Source organism: Haliotis rubra, unplaced genomic scaffold (genome assembly GCF_003918875.1).
Source record: "Haliotis rubra isolate DU_JTF1 unplaced genomic scaffold, ASM391887v1 Scf383, whole genome shotgun sequence".
In the NCBI taxonomy this organism is placed as follows: domain Eukaryota; kingdom Metazoa; phylum Mollusca; class Gastropoda; order Lepetellida; family Haliotidae; genus Haliotis; species Haliotis rubra.
Window position 1 is genome coordinate 214,127 of NW_025767061.1, and position 22,754 is coordinate 236,880.

Genomic DNA, 22,754 nt, shown 5'->3' on the forward strand with positions numbered 1-22,754 from the left:
CGAAAGAATAATGTTTGAAATTTGTGATTTCTTGTCCTTTAATAAACTGAATATTTAGAGAAAACCTAAACCATGGGATCATATAATCTTGAGAAATTGTAATAGTTTAAATTTCATTTAAAACCCAACGCCAGTGAGCGTGAGGTTTTAAATAACAATTAGAGCTATTATAATTTCGCTATATACCTCTGATTTTCCCCAACAGAGGTTTATCTCCATTCTACCATGACAATTTTATGAACAATTTCAGGTGGAGCTCTTTCTTTACGAAGTTCTGCGAGTCAATCAATAAGCGGCCTCAGATTCCAATCTCAAGTGGTATCGCCCGAAACGGGGTGTTTGGTGGCAAACCGTCAATGACTAACAAACTCCAGATTCAGTAATAACAAATCACGTTTTGTTTTTCAATGCATCAATCACCAATCATTAACTGATAAGTTGGAAAACATATATCAAATAAGTTTAAAAGCTTGGTTCACATTTGAAAATTCCACCAGTAGACCCTTTTCCCCACCAGAATAGTGGCAGCAACCTCATGGCCTTGACCTTTTTCGCCAAGTCATTGTTTACAATTGGAAAGATGCGACAGGAGAGCCACTGACAATTTCGCTAAGGTTAACCTGATTGTATGACTGAGATAGTCTTTGATATCTAATTACTGGTACTGGTACAAAATTTAAGAGTAGGGCTTTTGCTGTAACGAAGTCCGTGTTGTAATCGAATTTAGATACTGTTGAATTTTGCTCTGTCAACTTGACGATTTCACGCGACCTCTACGCCTGCGTCGACAGCTGTGGTGACTCTTACACACTCATGTGTGTACTTTTGTGCTCAAATTGATTCTCACGGATATTATTTTCTACATTTTGGAAAGTGTTTTGTGACCTAGTGGCTTCAAAGTGTAGTGAATTCAAATTGAATCGGATTAAGCTGGCATGTTCAGCGAGTCTGTTGACAAAGAGCCAGATTTGTGGTGATTTCGAAAGGATGGATCAGGACATGAGGGTGTACCTCTGGCATAAACAACGGTAAGGTAATTAATTATACTTTAATAGACTACTTTAGATTAAGCAATGTAATGGATAAGAGGGATCATGACTAAGCTAAATAACTTTTCAACGATATTATATACTTTTAGAAAAAAATATGTTGGGCTAAACAGAACGGTTTGCAGATTCTGTTATTGTGTTTTACTACCTCTAAATTTGAAACAGTACAAATTTCAAAATATCATTTTGTTTGAATTGATAACCCAACTGTTTATTTATGTGGGCGAAGGCATTAAAATTTCTTCGGCGCTCGATGTTAATGCATCCTCCGCTACGGATCAAGATCAGTGGCGATATCGCTGACCTAAAGCTGATAATAAATTTAACACGGAAATTATGTAGCAGTATATTGCTGGATCTATCCTGACATAACATAGAATCAACGTAAACATACATGTATTTGTTTTTGCTGAATTTTTATTCGAAAAGCAGACGATGTTTTGATCTTGTTCGACTGAATATTTGTTTCCATGCTTTCAAGTACTTTTGTATGTATAAACACCTATTGCTGTGATTTACGCAAGTAGTGAGTCGAGCCCGCCATCGTTAAATCCATCTTTAAAGACAAATGTGTAATTTCCGACAGTAAAATCGCCGCAATTTATCGATGCATCGGTAGGTTGTTTGGTGTCCGCCATGTTAGTGGGCAGACAAAAATAGTGCATTACCGTAAACCATGTATGATTGCGCACGGAAAACAGAGACCTGTATAACGTGATTATATACCTCTGAATGACTTTAATTAACCAATCACAATCCAGTGTTTACTGAAGTCATGGTAGAATTGCTTTTTAAATGCAAATCAAACCAGAAAAGTTTTGTTCAATGAAAGGACATTTTGTCTTCATGTTTAAATATTACACACAACAGTAACAAAGAATGGCTGATCAGGGTCAAAAGCAATAATGTTGATTTAAATATTGTTGGGTTTTTAGCTCAATAGCTGTGACAATCAAAATTGAGACTATTTATAAATTTCACAAAGTGAAATGAAGTACTTGTGGCTTAAAGGTCCAATATAATTGTCATCCGAGTTCAATTATAATTAAAAACTTCAAGAATGTTTTGTTATGCGTACATTCCACACCACTCCTGAAAATCATCAACCTGCAACCCCACTATATAAGCAATACATTGCCAAGGTTTTAATATAGGTGTTTCCTAGATACCTGCAGTAAAGGCTACACACAGAGGCCCTGTGCCTCCCTCAGCCTGTGGGAAAGTCCCCAGACCCAGGACAGAGACTGTCCCAGGGTAAAGCTGGAACCCTCACTATGTCCCTGTACACAGCTGTGAAGCCTTAGGCTGAGCTGGGGAGGGTGAGGGGTTGTCACATGACAAGACATGCAGGTAGCGAGACAAGTGCTTGCTAACACAATGGGGCTTAGTCCTAGGAAATGCCTGTTTTGTGGTAATGTCTACATTTATATTATTTATTTTCAAAAACAACATGTTTGGCAAACATATTTTGGGGCAACAAGAAAGACAATTTTAAAAACACTCCAGTCTGTTTTGTACATTAAAACATCCCAATGCCTGACCCCTTATTTTCACAACTTTTATTAACAATAAGTCTAATTCCCTCAGAAAGATCTCTATCGAAAATAGTCTTTTGAACATAATAGAGGCAAGGTCGTCAGTACAAAACAAAAACACTAATATAGTGAACAGAATTATTCATTTGAAAAGTCATCAGGGAATAGTTCAAGTGAGTTCATGTGACCGAGGTGTGTCCCCAACTCGACAGACTGATGCAACCTTTATTCAGTTCACCACCATGTGCTATGACGGTGACCTACAAAGGGAGACTACTTAAGGCCTCATTGTACCAGCATGGCTTGTCAACATGGCTAGAGCACCCTACCTACTATTTTTTAGTGCTCTTAATATATACGTACATCAGCTATAGTGTAGTTCCACCTGCATAAATTCATATAAGGAAAGGACATACCAAATTATGAGATTGCCCTTCTTTTATTCTAGTGAATTTATACTGGAGTAAAGTAAGACAAACTTACAATTTTGTTTTTGTCATATACCCACTGTACTGGCAGCTCATAAACAGTGTATTAAACTCTGATGACAAATATTTTTACTAGAAATTACTACAATTGCCATGTCTAACATGCTTGACAAATACTTTTAAATATTCATGTAGTGATGATAGATCCCTTGTTCACTCGCATAAGTTACTTCTTTTTGTCATAATTCTGTTTGAAAGTTCAATGCATATAAACTCTCTCACCTACTGCTAAAAAATTTTTTGTCAACAACATTTCAATTACATCAGCTACAGGCATTATCATAAGTCTGTGTTCACGTATATGAATATAAATAGTGGACTGCCTTGGCACGTTTACTATTGAAGTTAATGCAACAGTGACTCAGCAATTCAATAGTCCAGGTGGTTCTATACTGAACACATGTCACAGGGTGCTGCCACTGTGTTATACATCACTCGTCAATGCATTACCTGGGAACGTGAACCATCAGCGAAGATGTTGTGACATAGCACACTGAACTGATGGTGTAAAACATCTGGATGTGATGTTTTTGTAGTTTTGGCTTTATTTTTATTTTATTTTTATTTTCTGTTGTTGTTTATGTCGTTGAACACTTCAGTGAAAACTCCATCCCCTGATCTAATCAACCCATATATCCTTACTTTAATCCAGCCATCATCCAGCCATCATCCAGCCATAGCATCCAGCCACTCACTCTTCCAGACGTTTAGACAGGCAGATTATGATGTTGTAAAGGTCATAGACCTATAATACATAAATTCTTCAGTAAACATTTAAATTCTTCCGTTTGGATTTCATAAACGTTTAGCAAATTTTACCATTAGTTAAGTGAGATGCAGTAGACAGAAAATACTCTGATATATTTCACAATTTTGTGGAAGAGATTGGTTCATTTGTAATTATGCAAAACAATTATATACAAAATATGATCTTCATGCATCCTTTTGTAATTAAATAAAACAATGATATACAAAATATGATCTTCATCCTTTTGTAACTATATAAAACAATGATATACAAAATATGATCTTCATGCATCCTTTGTAATTAAATAAAACAATGATATACAAAATATGATCTTCATCCTTTGTAATTAACTATATAAAACAATGATACTCAAAATATGATCTTCATCCTTTTGTAATTATATAAAACAATGATATACAAAATATGATTTTCATCCTTTGTAACTATATAAAACAATGATATACAAAATATGATCTTCATCCTTTGTAAATGATCTTGATCATCCTTATGTAACTAAATAAAACAATGATATTCAAAAATATGATCTTCATGCATCCTTTGTAATTAAATAAAACAATGATATACAAAATATAATCTTCATAAAACAATGATATACATCCATTTGTAACTGATATAATGATCTTCATGCATCCAATGATATACAAAATATGATCTTCATCCTTTGTAATTATATAAAACAATGATATAAATAATATAAGCTTCATCCTTTTGTAATTATTTATACAATGATATACAAAATATGATCTTCATCCTTTTGTAAGTTTATGATTCTACCTGAAGTAAATGATATCCCCCATAGCCACCAAACCTACACATGTTAACCTATCTGTCTCCTCACCTCCGACCTCATCAATACCATATATACATATTTGTTCCAGATACCAGTAAGTATCCACTCATCCAGGACATGGACACAACTCTGTGACTCTGATGACAGTGTTTTATCAATAACCACAACAAAGATGGACACCAGTCACCATTGCCAGTCAATATATGCAGCACAGTCCAGGCTCAATTATTGACAGGCCAACATTACAGAGCTGGAATATTGATGAGTGCAGAGCAATACCAGAACAGTTCGTCTAACAACCATGATGCTTAATTTATCAATAATACTTATGCTCCCTGTTTTCATGCTAGTCTTATTCCTTATATATACCAGAATGAGTTACATTAGTTGAGGTCACAGCCTGTGGTTAACACAATGTCAATACACCAGCTGAATGTAAGAATGCATTCCCCCACTTAAGAAACTTCCCAGCAGCCCCTTCCTGTTGTCACAACCTGTTAGGTAATGTTAGCGTGTGTATTAGTGCTGTGTCATTCCCTCCTGATATGGATCACCAAGCTCATCTGACATCATACAATATTATTATAGGATGTGCTTGTTTATCATCCAAAACTGTGTTCCACAGTAGATATCACTTGTGTGAGATCAGACAATATCTCCTTGGAGATATCGTTTTGACAGTAGATTTTGTACAATGCCCTGACAATGCTATGACGTCATCAACTTGATGACGTCACAATGCTATGACATCTTTGCACAGCAAATCTAATGGTAGTACAGTGTTGAGAGATGTACATTTTTCATTGAAAACTAATGAAGAATGATTTTTGATGATAAATAGAATCTCACCCTCGTGTCTACTGATATCAAATATATCAACACTCGTTGATAAAGGTAAAAATATTTGTAGCTCTATCAACTCGTGTTGATATCATTGATATCAGTAGACACTTGGGTGAGATTCTCTATTTATCACACTGGCTTTCCTTACCACATCACACTACAATCATGTACCCAACAGGGTGAGCATGTACAATCATGTACCTTACAGGGTGTTAACTACAGTCAACACTGTAACACTGTACAATCATGTAACAACAGGGTGTTTACAATCATGTACCCAACAGGGTGTTTACTACAGTATATACAACACTGTACACAACAGCATGTACAGGGTGTTTACTACAGTATATACAACACTGAATACAGACCACACAACAGTACACAGCATGTACAATCATGTACCCAACAGGGTGTTTACTACAGTATATACAACACTGAATACAGACCACCCAACAGGGTGTGTAGACCATGTACAAATACAGGGTGTACCCAACAGGGTGTTTACTACAGTATATACAACACTGAATACAGACACACATGTACCCAACAGGACTAGGTGTTTATGTACAATCATGTACCAGTATATACAACACTGAATACAAGATCATGTAGGTGTTTACCCAACAGGATACTATACAACACTGTACACAACAGCATGTACAATCATGTACCCAACAGGGTGTTTACTACAGTACAGTATATGTACAACACTGAATACAGACCACAGTAGACCATGTACCCAACAGGGTGTTTACTACAGTATATACAACACTGAATACAGACCACAGTATATTATGTACCCAACAGGATGTTTACTACAGTGAATACAGACCACACAACTACTGAATACAGACCATGTAGACCATGTACCCAACAGGGTGTTTACTACAGTATATACAACACTGAATACAGACCACAGTAGACCATGTACCCAACAGGGTGTTTACTACAGTATATACAACACTGAATACAGACCACAGTAGACCATGTACCCAACAGGATGTTTACTACAGTATATACAACACTGACCATGTACAACACTGAATACAGACCACAGTAGACCATGTACCCAACAGGATGTTTGAATACAGACCACACTACAGTATATACAACACTGAATACAGACCACAGTAGACCATGTACCCAACAGGATGTTTACTACAGTATATACAACACTGAATACAGACCACAGTAGACCATGTACCCAACAGGGTGTTTACTACAGTATATACAACACTGAATACAGACCACAGTAGACCATGTACCCAACAGGATGTTTACTACAGTATATACAACACTGAATACAGACCACAGTAGACCACAGTATATACAACACTGAATACAGACCACAGTAGACCATGTACCCAACAGGATGTTTACTACAGTACAGTAGACCATGTACACCTACAGTATATACAACAGAATACAGACCACAGTGATCATTTATACAGTATATACAACACTGAATACAGACCACAGTAGACCATGTACCCAACAGGATGTTTACTACACTACAGTATATACAACACTGAATACAGACCACAGTAGACCAACAGGATGTACCAACAACAGGATGTTTACTACAGTATATACAACACTGAATACAGACCACAGTAGACCATGTACAGTAGACCAACAGGATGTTTACTACAGTATATACAACACTGAATACAGACCACAGTAGACCATGTACCCAACAGGATGTTTACTACAGTATATACAACACTGAATACAGACCACAGTAGACCATGTACCCAACAGGATGTTTACTACAGTATATACAACACTGAATACAGACCACAGTAGACCATGTACCCAACAGGATGTTTACTACAGTATATACAACACTGAATACAGACCACAGTAGACCATGTACCCAACAGGATGTTTACTACAGTATATACAACACTGAATACAGACCACAGTGTATACATTATTATGCCATGGGTTTATAAATTACTTGAATCTGATTGGTCAGTCAGAGGACATCAATTTACAATAAGCCCCATCTGATTCAAACTGTCGTTTTGACAGCCTCAACACGGTGAATGCTAATATTTACAGTTATTATTTCACAAACATGACAGGAATTTACACAGTAATTGTGTTTCAAGTATTTGGGACACCAGACAGCTTGAAATTTTGCAAAATTGTTGCATCACAATAAGTGATATGACATCATGCAGAACAAACCCTTGAAAGGCTTGCATAGTTGACTTTAGGGTTCTCACTTCACGTTAGCTTATAAAGTTACTTTACTACTTGCTTTCAATGCCCATGTTATGTTTGTGTAAAGTATTACAGCAGATTCAGCAGTTCTCGCGGCTTCCACAAAATGGAAGTCGAACAACTAGTAGTCTAAATCACATACTTTGTGAAACCTTCTGACAAGTGTAGAGTGGCATGGCTCCCATGGCCGAAAGCTATGAATGCTCAACCCACGGTGGCTGAGTGGGTTAGATTGCTGAGTGTTTGAATTCCGAATGGGACTTAACCCCAAAAGTACTAGAACAGTGTATACAAACAGTATAGGCAGTATTACCACATCTAACACAGTCCAACAGATGCTTTCCATCTGTTCAACTTTTATTGAGAAAACATTCTAAAATGTGAAAAATTCTTTCCATTGCATACTCACTGTTTACATTGGTCCATGTAATCAAAGCTTGAGAGAGCTGGAGTGTGTAGTGAGTATAGTTTTGTGCCGCTTTTAGCAATATTCCAGCAATTTCAAGGCGGGGAAAACCAGAAATTGGCTTCACACATTGTACCTATGTGGGGAATCAACTCCGGTCTTCGGCGCGTTGATGAGCTAATCTACCGCCAATCTAAATCAGTTAACTTCTTTGATGGCAAGGACAACTTGAGCGTTGTGATCCCATTGTACATGAAGGGGACAATGTGTGAAGTCAAGCAAAATAAATCAGGTGTGAATACAAACAGTACATGTTTGAAATGTATATCAATGCATCTTACAAATGAAACATACAACTTTATGGATGACAACTTCTGTTTTATTGTGTTAAGCGACGTTTCGATCTAGATTCTTACATCGTTATCAAGCTAAAAGTGATAACAATGTATGAATCTACAAAAATAGATGTATATAATTGAATCGGTTCATTCAACAACAATCTATTAGAGTTTCCGAAAGTCACATTGCAAATATCCTGCGTGCTCTTGTTGGAGAACAGGTGATGACTGTCATATATATCTTTTCTCTTTACAATATTCAGCATTATGTCCTGAAATATTTGTTCTATCATTCAATGATACATCAGGAAGTAGATGTTTGAATTTCACACTTTGAAACCTGAAGTATAGCATCATTATGTATTCAAATCTCTGACATATATAAAAATTATCGCCAATTAGGATATATGTATGCAATTCAGGGCTGTGAGTTACTGATGCAGTACACAAAATGTACATCTTGTATGCAACAAAAGCATTTAATTGTTGACAGCAACACCAATATTTAACAGGTATATCACTGTCAGAGATGAGAAACAGTGTTCCAAAAATAAACGGTCTAAGATGAGTTACGACCTACATATCATAATGCAATGTTCAAAATATAATTTGGAAAAGGAGAGGAAATCACTAAAATCCCTTTTGGTATCTGTAAGGTTTTAGCATGTATTAATAGATTGTATGGATGAAATTTGAAAATTTCTACAATGATTACATTTCAATTATGATAAATATAGAATATATAAATAAATATTTTTTTTTGGTTAAAAAGTCAAAATTCGCAAATAGACATGGTAAAGTAAAGGTGAGTGAGTGAGTTTAGTTTTACGCTGCACTCAGCAATATTCCAGCTATATGGCAGCGGTCTGTAAATAATCGAGTCTGGACCAAACAAGAGCATTGATCTGCGCAATTGGGAACCGATGACATGTGTCAACCAAGTCAGCAAGCCTGACCACCCGATCCGGTCAGTCGCCTCTTGCAACAAGTATGAGTTACTGAAGATTAATTCTAACCCTGATCTTCTGGGGTGGTAAAGAAAAGGGAAACAAATCATTTGACAAAGTAGTTGCCTTCCACGTCTTCAGATGTATAGAAAGATATTGTAGGAGTATACGATCAAATAGTTAAGACTGTAGAGGTCTAAGTTATGAAAATGTAAAAATATTTCATCCAATAAAATGTTAATAAATGAAGAAACTTCAAATTTTCCAGTTTTAGTGTGCTTTTGCTAAACATATATGTAAATTCCACCCCCATATGAACACATGAAAATTTCATACAGAACAAGGTCAAGATGAGGGCAACAATTTAACCGTCTCTTGGTTTCAAGAACATTGCATCATGTAAATTATGTACTGTCAGCATAAGCATTCAAAAGCATTTTCAAGAGCAGTGGCTAATCTCATCTCAACTTTTTCATTAATGACTTCATTCATGTATAAATGTAATAGATGTTGCAAGCACACCTTACAAGTTTTACTGATAAAGCTTCGAAGGTGAAGGCCACGTGTGTCACTGTGACCGAGCATGTTACCTGTGTTCCAGTACATTCCATATGATTACTCCATACATATAAGTAATGCTTGTGTCACCACACTTATGGGACACTTAACTTTAGTGGGCCATGGCAGAAGCTCCAAGTATTGTGGGATGTATTTCAACAAAAAAGAGCCTTCATACTTCCTGAGCTTTCAAATATATAAAACACGAAAAACATTTAGGAATAGGAACAAAACAGGTATCACTTTTAGGCAACTCCAATTTAATTATTCATTTTTTCGTAACTATTCCTAACTACAGGAATTTAGGAGAGGAAAATAATGAACTAAAATCAAGTCCTATGTATAATAATTTTTGCATGAAACATGCCAATTCTGTCACCAATAAATGAAGATTTTATTAAAGCAAATGGTTTGAAGAGAATATGCTAAAATAACTGTACATCTTGATGTAAAAGGTTACACGTCACAGAATATTATATAAAATGTCAAAAAATTGTCAGGCAGATACATAAAGCAAGTAATGAAGTTTGTCTAGTTTAAAAAACATAATATTTAATTGTGAGCAAACATTATTAAAATAATCCACCAACAAGAAGCATAAAGACTTTATTATTTAGGTGTGTCCAAGATTCACCATTTTCTGTATGAATATGATCTGTTAGTCTTGCACCAACTTAGTATGTTCTCTTCCTTGTACTACATGTGAGGTGAGGTGAGGTGAAATTGGGTTTTACGTCATGCTTGAGAATATTTCGCTCATATGACGACGTGCATGCGTGTGTATGTGTATGTGCGGCTGCTTGTACTAGCCCAGACTGAAGCTGGTTTTATAGTGCTAGCCCACTGAGATACCATGCCGCAGTGAAGCATGAATACCCCACTCAGACACATTATACTGACTCCGAGCCAACCAGTCCTTATATTGTACCCATTTATGCCGAGCACCAGACAGGGACCAACAAGGACCAAATTTTAACGTCTTTTGGTATGACGCGGTCGGGGATCGAAACCCGCGACCTTCCACTCTCCGGGCGGATGCTCTAACCACTACACCACGGAGGCGGTCTGTACTACATGTAAATTTTATACAACATGTCCAGCTGTGATCAAGATATAAAGGTCATTGTCCGACGAGAATGAGAAGAAACGTGCCAGCGTAATGTATGATTATCTTCATTCATAAATGAATCGTACGACCACCTCTCCTGATAAATCCACAAGATAAAAAGCAAGATTTTCCGACCACCAATACACGAGTGAAAACTTTTCCTTGCCTTGAGGTGAATTACTGTGCCTCTCACCAGTCACACAATCTTTCTCCACTGTAGGTGTGTTAACAAGACAGGGTTTTACACTAGCACCCCAGTCTATCTGTCATAGCAGGTGCTGGTTAAATAACTCAGTCAATAAGTTCAGGAATTATGTAAAATAGGAAAAATAGGTTAAAATGTTTTATGTCAGAGTATGGTAAAGTAGGGTGGGTGGATGAGTGAGTGAGTGAGTGAGTGAGTGAGTGAGTGAGTGAGTGAGTGAGTGAGTGAGTGAGTTTCCTTAAATAATAACCATATTGAAGGAGTGAGTTATTATGCAACAGGTATCTGTCAGGATAAGAACAGTAGAGCATGTCTCAGTGTGAAGTGAGTGAGTTGGGTGAGTGAGTGGATATCTTCCTTGAATAATAACCATATAGAAGGAGTGAGTTATTATTCAACAGGTATCTGTCAGGATAAGAACAATAGAGCATGTCTCAGTGTGAAGTGAGTGAGTGATTGGGTGAGTGAGTGGATATCTTCCTTGAATAATAACCATATAGAAGGAGTGAGTTATTATTCAACAGGTATCTGTCAGGATAAGAACAATAGAGCATGTCTCAGTGTGAAGTGAGTGAGTGGGTGAGTGAGTGGATATCTTCCTTGAATAATAACCATATAGAAGGAGTGAGTTATTATTCAACAGGTATCTGTCAGGATAAGAACAATAGAGCATGTCTCAGTGTGAAGTGAGTGAGTGGGTGAGTGAGTGAGTGAGTGGATATCTTCCTTGAATAATAACCATATAGAAGGAGTGAGTTATTATTCAACAGGTATCTGTCAGGATAAGAACAATAGAGCATGTCTCAGTGTGATGTTTTTAAAGATCTGTAGTGTAAAGCCATAATACTGCCGAAATACTGCTAAAATGACATAAAAAACCCTACTCGCTCACTCTATGATCTTGATTGCATCATAATGTCAGCTTCCAGTTTGTGAGAGGATAAAATGTCTAGGAAGCACATCCACACAGTGCTTGTTACAGGTAGTCCGCCACTGTTGTTTCGTGTTTATTCAAGGATTCAGTGAACACACTTAACGCCTGTCAATGAAAACAGCTGAGTAATCCTAGTTTAACTCTGTTCCACTGGGCTGATGAAATAGGTGTACGAGCTTGCACTAAGAGAGTCATGAAAATGTGAATAGTTCTTTGACTTCAAGGTTACACAGTACACATACACCACAGGGTCCCCAACAATTACTCTCTCCCCCTATCATAAATGTCTGAATATATATTGATATTTGTCTATAGTACAATAGAGCACCTCTAAGCATTTCTCAGAAAATCAAGCCTGACAACAAGTGAATATTTACATGGATACAAAAGCAAATAAAAGCAACAAAAGTCTATCCATGATCACAGAAATGCTCTGCTCAAAGCCAAGTCCAACTCTGACTATATCATAAATATATCATAAATAGGTATTTATATATCATTATCACATATTGATACTTATAGGTGTTCTCCAAAAGGTGAGAGTATCCTGCCGCAGCAGTGGAATCCATCACAAACACTTAAGAAAGCAGGGCAATTTTTCACCTGATAAAATGCAGGAACATATGATATAAGTTAAAAAAGGGAATTGCATGAGACATCATTGTCACTGATGCAACAAATATGTATTTTTTCCTCACATATCCACTCCAGCTTTATTAGAGCTTTCCATAGTCGGTAAGACTACAGAATACCGGATACCTTCCGCCATCTTCGAAAGGACACGAGCTTAGGGTTAGGTTTAGTTTAAGGGTAAGGTTTAGGGTTAGGGTAAGGTTTAGGGTTAGGGTATGGTTTAGGGTTAGGGTATGGTTTAGGGTTAGGGTAAGGGTTAGGGTTAGGGTTAGGGTTAAGGTTAGGGTTAGGGTTAGGGTATGGTTTAGGGTTACCGTTAGGGTGATGTGACACTAAACAATATGGCTGGTAGATATCCGGTATTCTGTAGCTGTTCCGCATAGTCTTGTATATGTAACACTCAGTCCAAAGTTCATTTCACAAGCTGCAATTCCAATGAAACAATATTCATGTGTTTGTCTTACTGTAACATATTCAAAACAGAGAGAATAGAACTGTTTAAAACAACACCTGTTGCATCCAGTCACAGAAAACAATTTAACCAAAAAAAGTTAACCACTGAACTGATGATTGGATAACACTGTAAATAATGCCACATCATGGCAGACAGCATAACATACACATATACCAACTTCTCCAGTGTACCATGTGAACACAGTACATTCAACCTAGAAGTACTCAGACGGGACAAGGTCTGTGTGATTGTTTCACATACATCTTGTACTAAACTTACTCAAGCATACAACTTTAAGGATAACAATGTCTTGTCTTGCATATGGGGCGCGGTGGGCGAGCTCGCTAAGGTGCCAGGCTATTGATTCCAGCGAGCTTGAGGTGTTGGGATCGAGCCTACCTGTGAACGGGTGTAAAAACCTCGGAGTCAACTTTGTGTGCAGACTCTTTCAGTGTTGTCACACCCCCTAGAGTACAGTACACAACCCTGTGCACTTAAAAGAACCCACGAATCCGTTGGTATATGACCAGATGGTGGCCACATGAATACGTGCAAACACCAAGTTGCAGGTACAGCAACGTGCAGTGAACTTGGATAAAGTACTGTGACTATGTGTCCCAGTCCACCCAGCTGTGAATGGGTACCTTGTTAGGATGAGAAGGCCACAATAACTCGGTCGCCTAGTGGCTGCAAGAGTTGTTCCCCAGGGAGTTGAGATTGATAACACGATGTGCCGTTGAGACTGACATTCAATGATCGAGGGAAAAAACACCAGCGCCTTGAGCAAGCACTAGTTGCCTGGATATGTGCGCTATATAAATATCATACAATAATAATCATCATCTGTTTGTTTGTAGTTGAACGCTCCACTTTATTAACAACATACCAGCAATATGGTGGCCATGCGTAAATAACCCAGTCTTGACCGACAATCCAGAGCATCGATGTACACAATTGGGATACGATCAGCGAGAATGACCACCTTATCCTGTTAGTCGCCTCTTACAACAAGCATAGGTTGCTGAAGACCAATTCTACCACTGATCTTCACTGGTTTTGCTAATTACCCAGAGTGACATTTTGATGTAGATCTTTACACCATTATGAAGCGAAATGGAAGAATCTACACCAAAATGTCGCTCTACGCAATAAAACAAGAAGGTGTTAACCATAAATTTGTTTGCTTTATTATTGAGTGAGTGAGTGAATGTAGTTTTACCCCACTTTGAGCAATATTCCAGCAACATCACCGCGTGGGACACCAGAATGGGTTTATTATTGGCTCACCAAGTTCTAGAATGCTGATCAAACAAATCAACTTACTCTTGACTCTTCATACAATTTGTAGTTTGTTGCAGCATACACATACAACAATTAACCAATATGTTTAAACAACATATCTGTTTGCATCATTTATACAGTGGTATAGACAGTGTTCATACATAGTGACTTATGTATGTCATGTATGCAAATAAGCCCATTGCTAACATGGTGCATAATGTTAACCCCTAGTCTGTCTCACAGTCCCTGAACCTCATTATTGTCCCTACAGCCTAGCCCTCCCTGCAATGTAGTCTGTCTCACAGTCCCTGAACCTCATAATTGTCCCTACAGCCTAGCCCTCCCTGCAATGTAGTCTGTCTCACAGTCCCTCAACCTCATTATTGTCCCTACAGCCTAGCCCTCCCTGCAATGTAGTCTGTCTCACAGTCCCTCAACCTCATTATTGTCCCTACAGCCTAGCCCTCCCTGCAATGTAGTCTGTCTCACAGTCCCTCAACCTCATTATTTTCCCTACAGCCTAGCCCTCCCTGCAATGCTAAACCCTTAATGAAGCAAGTCTACATTTCCTCATGTTCTGAATCTCCCATCTCACTAGGTCTCCTTTTCAATTAAATGGGTCTATTTGTTACTATCAAAATATATATATTCAGAGACTAAGCATTAGTCTATGTTGACCCTTACATACAAACATTCCTATGATTTGGTAACTGCTGTCATCCTATCAGCTGGGACATGACATGGTTAAATAACACTTCACCAGTCCTTATCAAACTAAATACTAATCTGTGGAAACTAAGTCAGGTCAGTGTCAAAGTGGAGTGTAGTTTGTACTCCAACATTTCCACTGGGCCTCTACAGCAGGGAACCGTAGGTCTCTACAGCAGGGAGGTGTGGGCCTCTACAGCAGGAAGGTGTGGGCCTTTACAGCAGGAAGGTGTGGGTCTCTACAGCAGAGAGGTGTGGGCCTTTACAGCAGGGAGGTGTGGGTCTCTACAGCAGGGAGGTGTGGGCCTTTACAGCAGGAAGGTGTGGGTTTCTACAGCAGGAAGGTGTGGGCCTTTACAGCAGGAAGGTGTGGGTCTCTACAGTAGGGAGGTGTGGGGCTCTACAGCAGTGAGGTGTGGGTCTCTACAGCAGGGAGCCGTGGGTCTCTACAGCAGGAAGGTGTGGGCCTCTACAGCAGGGAGGTGTGGGCCTCTACAGCAGGGAGGTGTGGGCCTCTACAGCAGAGAGGTGTGGGTCTCTACAGCAGGGGAGGTGGGTCTCTACAGCAGGGAGGTGTGGGTCTCTACAGCAGGGAGGTGTGGGTCTCTACAGCAGGGAGGTGTGGGCCTCTACAGCAGGGAGGTGTGGGCCTTTACAGCCGGAAGGTGTGGGTCTCTACAGCAGGAAGGTGTGGGCCTTTACAGCAGGAAGGTGTGGGTCTCTACAGCAGGGAGGTGTGGGTCTCTACAGCAGGGAGGTGTGGGTCTCTACAGCAGGGAGCCGTAGGTCTCTACAGCAGGAAGCTGTGGGCCTCTACAGCAGGGAGGTGTGGGCCTCTACAGCAGGGAGGTGTGGGTCTCTACAGCAGGGAGGTGGGTCTCTACAGCAGGGAGGTGTGGGTCTCTACAGCAGGGAGGTGTGGGTCTCTACAGCAGGGAGGTGTGGGCCTCTACAGCAGGGAGGTGTGGGTCTCTACAGCAGGGAGGTGTGGGTCTCTACAGCAGGGAGGTGGGTCTCTACAGCAGGGAGGTGGGTCTCTACAGCAGGGAGGTGTGGGTCTCTACAGCAGGGAGGTGTGGGTCTTTACAGTAGGGAGGTGTGGGTCTCTACAGCAGGGAGGTGTGGGTCTCTACAGCAGGGAGGTGTGGGCTTCTACAGCAGGGAGGTGTGGGTCTCTACAGCAGGGAGGTGTGGGCCTCTACAGCAGGGAGGTGTGGGTCTCTACAGCAGGGAGGTGTGGGTCTCTACAGCAGGGAGGTGTGGGTCTCTACAGCAGGGAGGTGTCGGTCTCTACAGCAGGGAGGTGTAGTGACCTGTGCAGGGAACTGCAACTGGTCCACCAGCTTCATCAGATAAAATGTTCTGTATCAGATTTCCATATCAATGCATTTAATCAATTAATGTATGTTTAATAACTGTCACTGACACAGATAGCATACACCTGTTCATGATTTGTAATGGCTGACAATTCATACAAAACGTAATGAGTTTGACATACACATGAAATATGAGAGACGCTGTTTATCATAGTCTCACGTACTGTAGAAATAAAATTTCACGTGGATATTTCAATGATACAAAGACAAAAAATACTATACATATATGTAAAATGTACAGAAAACAACTGGACATTGTGACAGATTAACAACATCCATGAAGGGTTGCACCATTGTACATCGGTTTCACCAGTGGGTGGCTGGGTGGTTGAGTGAGTGAGTGAGTGAGTGAGTTTTAACTATATGAGAAATCGAGTGGCAGGGACAGAAAAATACTCAGTTTGTTACAAGCCTGTTGGCAAAGAACATTGTTCACACTGTATGTCATGTCAACTTGACTCAGCTTACACACTTTACCACTTTGGTGGAACCCACAAGTGGGGATAAGGTGCTGGAATCAAACCCCACAATCGCAGGTTTCGGAAATGCCCAGGGGAAGCAACTCTGCACAGCAAATAGCAGCACCAATGACAACTGAGTCAACCATACACTGGCTGCTGTAGTACTTGAACCAAAAGTAGTTTGTCATACCTGGTACTTGACCTTTCTCTAGTGTGTTGACCACAAAGCTATAATTAGTACTGATTATCAACCTGCACCTCTGACTCATTAAGATGTTGGGATTCCGAGCAGGTTCCCAGCAGTCTACAGGTCAGCGCTGATGTTAATGCATATCAGTGTCCCAATTACCATGTGGGGTGGGGTTCTAAAGCACCAAGCACTGTATGAAAAATTAATGGAAAACAAATATTGCAAATTCTGTATTGTGTGATGAAGAGTGAGCGAGCGAGCCAGTTTGCTTTCATGTTGTTTTGCACATTAGTAACAAGTATGTTTTTATTGCAAAATTGGGAACATGAATGTGATGAAGATGTGCTTCGTTTAGGTGAGGTGAGGTGAGGTGAGGTGAGGTGAGGTGAGGTGAGGTGAGGTGAGGTGAGGTGAGGTGAGGTGAGGTGAGGTGAGGTGAGGTGAGGTGAGGTGAGGTGAGGTGAGGTGAGGTGAGGGTTTTACGTCATACTTAAAAATATTTCGCTCAAATGACGACGTGCATGCATGCATATGTTATAGTGCTAGCTCACTGACATACCATGCCGCAGTTAAGTATGAAAACCCCACTCAGACACATTATACCGACCCCGAGCAGAACAGTCCTTGTTGTACCCATTAATGCCCAGCACCAGACAGGGAACAACAAGTGCCATATTTTAACGTCTTTTGGTATGAGGCGGCCGGGGATCAAACTCGCGACCTTCTGCTCTCCGGGTGGACACTGTAACCACTACACCACGAAGGCAGCTGCTTCAATTAGGGTCGCTTAGATGAGGGTCGCAATTAGGTCGTAGATGAAGTGTATATATTAGCACTGATGTTGAATGGTGGTTGTACAGGGGGTCACCTTATACATGGGGTTATTGTACAGACAGAGATACATGGATCAGAGATGATCAGTGGATTGTCTGATCATGCAGTCACTACTGAATGTGAGTGTGAAAACAAAAAATGAGATGAACATGTGTGTTTTGTTGTTTAAAGCTGATTCAGCAATATCCAGCCATATGCAGGCATCCTGTAAATATTCAAGCCTGCATTCAACATTCCAGTGATCGATATCATGAGCAACGATCCACATCGTCATTGCAAAGTGAGTGAAACAAGTGACCAAACCTGACCATCTGGGTGCCGTTCCACTAACCGATCTTAGCCCTACGCCAATCGTAAAACCCTAAAATCCCAATCTTAGAGTGACGTTACGATCGGCTTACCGTTCCACTAACCAATCTTACCCAAGTCAATCGTAAAGTTAAGATCCAAAGTCTAAGTTGCTCATGACCAACTTAGGATAGCTAAAATCAATTAATTGTACAACAATATTGCAACGCCAGGTTAAGAATAGGGACGGTGTTTTTCAAGACCAAATTGATTTCTGAGACTAGATTCTAAATTGTAAGGCGGCCGCGTCTCAGATGATGACTGATTCTAGATACGCGATGTGCTTATGGCGCGTTCACATGCACTTGCCCCTGAAACCAAGGTGCTCACTACCCTAATATTTTGCTCGAGGTTTTTTCTCCACGTTTACACTTGGTTCCAAAACTACTTCCTCGCATTTCTCTATCTCTCGCACGAAAGAGTCTCGGTCTAAGCTTGGATCGGATCGTAAGATCGGGACCGGCTACAATCGGCCTAAGATCGGTTAGTGGAACGGGTGTAACTTTTAGCTAAGAGGATTGTAAAATTGGTGTAACTTGCTAAGATTGATCTTAGATAAGATCTGTTAGTGGAACGGCACCCTGATCCAGTTGCCACAGTATAACGGGGAAGTACTGTAATCCAGTGATCAGATTAGATAACACACTACTGGTTATCCCAGTGGAAAGTTCCTTCCCACCATTACATTCTCACTCATTATGTACATGACTAATACAAATGATACATAATATCTGGTAGATATTTAGTCTGTAGTCATAAATGATTAATACTGATATTCAGAACTTCAGGACACTTCTGGTTCTTGTAGAAAGGACACACCATAAAAACATTCTAACTACAATCACTCGGCTGAAAAACCAGATGTCACAACCTACTGGCTTACTAAGACTGTCTAATTCTGACAATGAAGCTACGTTATAGACAGCAAGTATCCCTGTGTTAATCACACCAACCCCTTCCGACAATAGCTGGAGGTAGACTGTAAAAAGACTAGGGGTAAGACTATACCGGATACCTTCCGCCATCTTTGAAAACACGCGAGTTTACTTAGGGTTCGGGTAAGGTTTAGGGTTAGGGTTAGGGTTAGGGTAAGGTTTAGGGTTAGGGTAAGGTTAAGGGTTGGGGTTAGGGTGTCGGGACACTAAACAATATGGCCGATAAGTATCCGGTATTCTGTAGGTGTACCTCTTACTCGAGACTAGGTTGATGCACAACATGCAGGCTGTGTGATATGACGAAACAACCTTGTCAGCATAATTCAAATCAGAGGAAATTGATAAATAACAATTTTTAAATGTATGTAACCACAAAATGTCACTGGGGCGGATCCAGAGGGGCCCAGGATGCTGGGGTGCGCACACCCCTCTCCCTCTAAAACATTTTCCCTGAGGAGCATTTCACCCTAACCTTTGGGCTTCATGATTTATGTGCATCCCCTCTTCTCCCAAATCCTGAATCCGCCTCTGATGTGAGTATGTGGTTTGGGTGTCATACTGCTTTCAGGAATATTACTGTAAGATCACGCAGGAGGGACACTAAGACCAGGTTTCGAATAATGTAGGTCTTCAAATCAAAACAATTAAACCCGGTTCTTCACAATTTATGCTTCAGCTGCTTGTCAATCCCGCTCAGTAAGTTAGTACACAGTACAGGTACAAGATAACATAACTAACACCATTTATTTCATTATTTTAACATAATCCATGAAATACCAACAGGGCTCTCTCCTAAAAATAGCTTTGTCAGAATCAACAGTCATCAGAATTTTTAGACATTATGAGGTGCTATAGTAGCATAAACTTCAAGAAATAGGTCACAGACCTGTCACAGTCATAATTATTTGCTCAGCTGATTCAATATTTTGAATACAGAAGGGTACACAAAGTCTGTGGTCTAGACTACCAGTTGTCCGACTTCAATTTTAGTGAAAGCCGCAGTGGCTGACTATATGTGCAGGCAACCAGGTGCCTGACTCTGAGGGTGTGGATTCGAATCATGGGTGGGACTGAACCCAACAAAAGTACAAGAATCTGTACTTTATGGAGAAAGTGTAACATCAAATATAACATGTGTTATGAGTAAATGTTTTGTTGATATTTTTTCACAGTGCAAATATTTCTATGGAAGTCTCAGAATGTATCAATCAGCCCTGGAGTGGGGACACATTGCAGGTAAAGCACACCCAACACAAGGAGATCAAGTTCAACCAAGTTTATGTTTGGAGTTGAGCTCATGTGACATCCATAAATATACATGGTCTCATATCAGTACATGACTATGAATAGAGTGTGTCATTATTACACTACATAGTGCCCTTATGTACCATTATTCACTGGTAATGGAGGATCATAGTCTATATAAATATGTAAGAACACCCAGGGATACTCACAGTGAGTCTCACCTTACCTGTATCTGTAGGGAGGGATCTGAACATGGGACAACTGCATACAAGCAAACACTAAACCATGGGGCTACTCACAGTGAGTCTCACCTTACCTGTGTCTGTAGGGAGGGATCTGAACATGGGACAACTGCATACAAGCAAACACTAAACCATGGGGCTACTCACAGTGAGTCTCACCTTACCTGTGTCTGTAGGGAGAGATCTGAACATGGGACAACTGCATACAAGCAAATACTAAACCATGGGGCTACTCACAGTGAGTCTCACCTTACCTGTGTCTGTAGGGAGGTATCTGAACATGGGACAACTGCATACAAGCAAACACTAAACCATGGGACTACTCACAGTGAGTCTCACCTTACCTGTGTCTGTAGGGAGGGATCTGAACATGGGACAACTGCATACAAGCAAACACTAAACCATGGGGCTACTCACAGTGAGTCTCACCTTACCTGTGTCTGTAGGAAGGATCTGAACATGGGACAACTGCATACAAGCAAACACTAAACCATGGGGCTACTCACAGTGAGACTCACCTTACCTGTATCTGTAGGGAGGGATCTGAACATGGGACAACTGCATACAAGCAAACACTAAACCATGGGGCTACTCACAGTGAGTCTCACCTTACCTGTGTCTGTAGGGAGGGATCTGAACATGGGACAACTGCATACAAGCAAACACTAAACCATGGGGCTACTCACAGTGAGTCTCACCTTACCTGTATCTGTAGGGAGGGATCTGAACATGGGACAACTGCATACAAGCAAACACTAAACCATGGGGCTACTCACAGTGAGTCTCACCTTACCTGTGTCTGTAGGGAGAGATCTGAACATGGGACAACTGCATACAAGCAAACACTAAACCATGGGGCTACTCACAGTGAGTCTCACCTTACCTGTATCTGTAGGGAGGGATCTGAACATGGGACAACTGCATACAAGCAAACACTAAACCATGGGGCTACTCACAGTGAGTCTCACCTTACCTGTGTCTGTAGGGAGGATCTGAACATGGGACAACTGCATACAAGCAAACACTAAACCATGGGGCTACTCACAGTGAGTCTCACCTTACCTGTGTCTGTAGGGAGAGATCTGAACATGGGACAACTGCATACAAGCAAATACTAAACCATGGGGCTACTCACAGTGAGTCTCACCTTACCTGTGTCTGTAGGAGGTATCTGAACATGGGACAACTGCATACAAGCAAACACTAAACCATGGGACTACTCACAGTGAGTCTCACCTTACCTGTGTCTGTAGGGAGGGATCTGAACATGGGACAACTGCATACAAGCAAACACTAAACCATGGGGCTACTCACAGTGAGTCTCACCTTACCTGTGTCTGTAGGGAGGGATCTGAACATGGGACAACTGCATACAAGCAAACACTAAACCATGGGGCTACTCACAGTGAGTCTCACCTTACCTGTATCTGTAGGGAGGGATCTGAACATGGGACAACTGCATACAAGCAAACACTAAACCATGGGGCTACTCACAGTGAGTCTCACCTTACCTGTGTCTGTAGGGAGGGATCTGAACATGGGACAACTGCATACAAGCAAACACTAAACCATGGGGCTACTCACAGTGAGTCTCACCTTACCTGTATCTGTAGGGAGGGATCTGAACATGGGACAACTGCATACAAGCAAACACTAAACCATGGGGCTACTCACAGTGAGTCTCACCTTACCTGTGTCTGTAGGGAGAGATCTGAACATGGGACAACTGCATACAAGCAAACACTAAACCATGGGGCTACTCACAGTGAGACTCACCTTACCTGTATCTGTAGGGAGGGATCTGAACATGGGACAACTGCATACAAGCAAACACTAAACCATGGGGCT

General features: G+C 40.4%; 1 protein-coding gene across 2 annotated transcripts in view; it reads right to left on the reverse strand.

Annotated features, from left to right (window-relative positions):
- Window positions 1–22,754, reverse strand: part of LOC124286457 (UBX domain-containing protein 8-like) — a 54,871-nt gene that overhangs the window by 2,669 nt on the left and 29,448 nt on the right. The window lies entirely within an intron of this gene.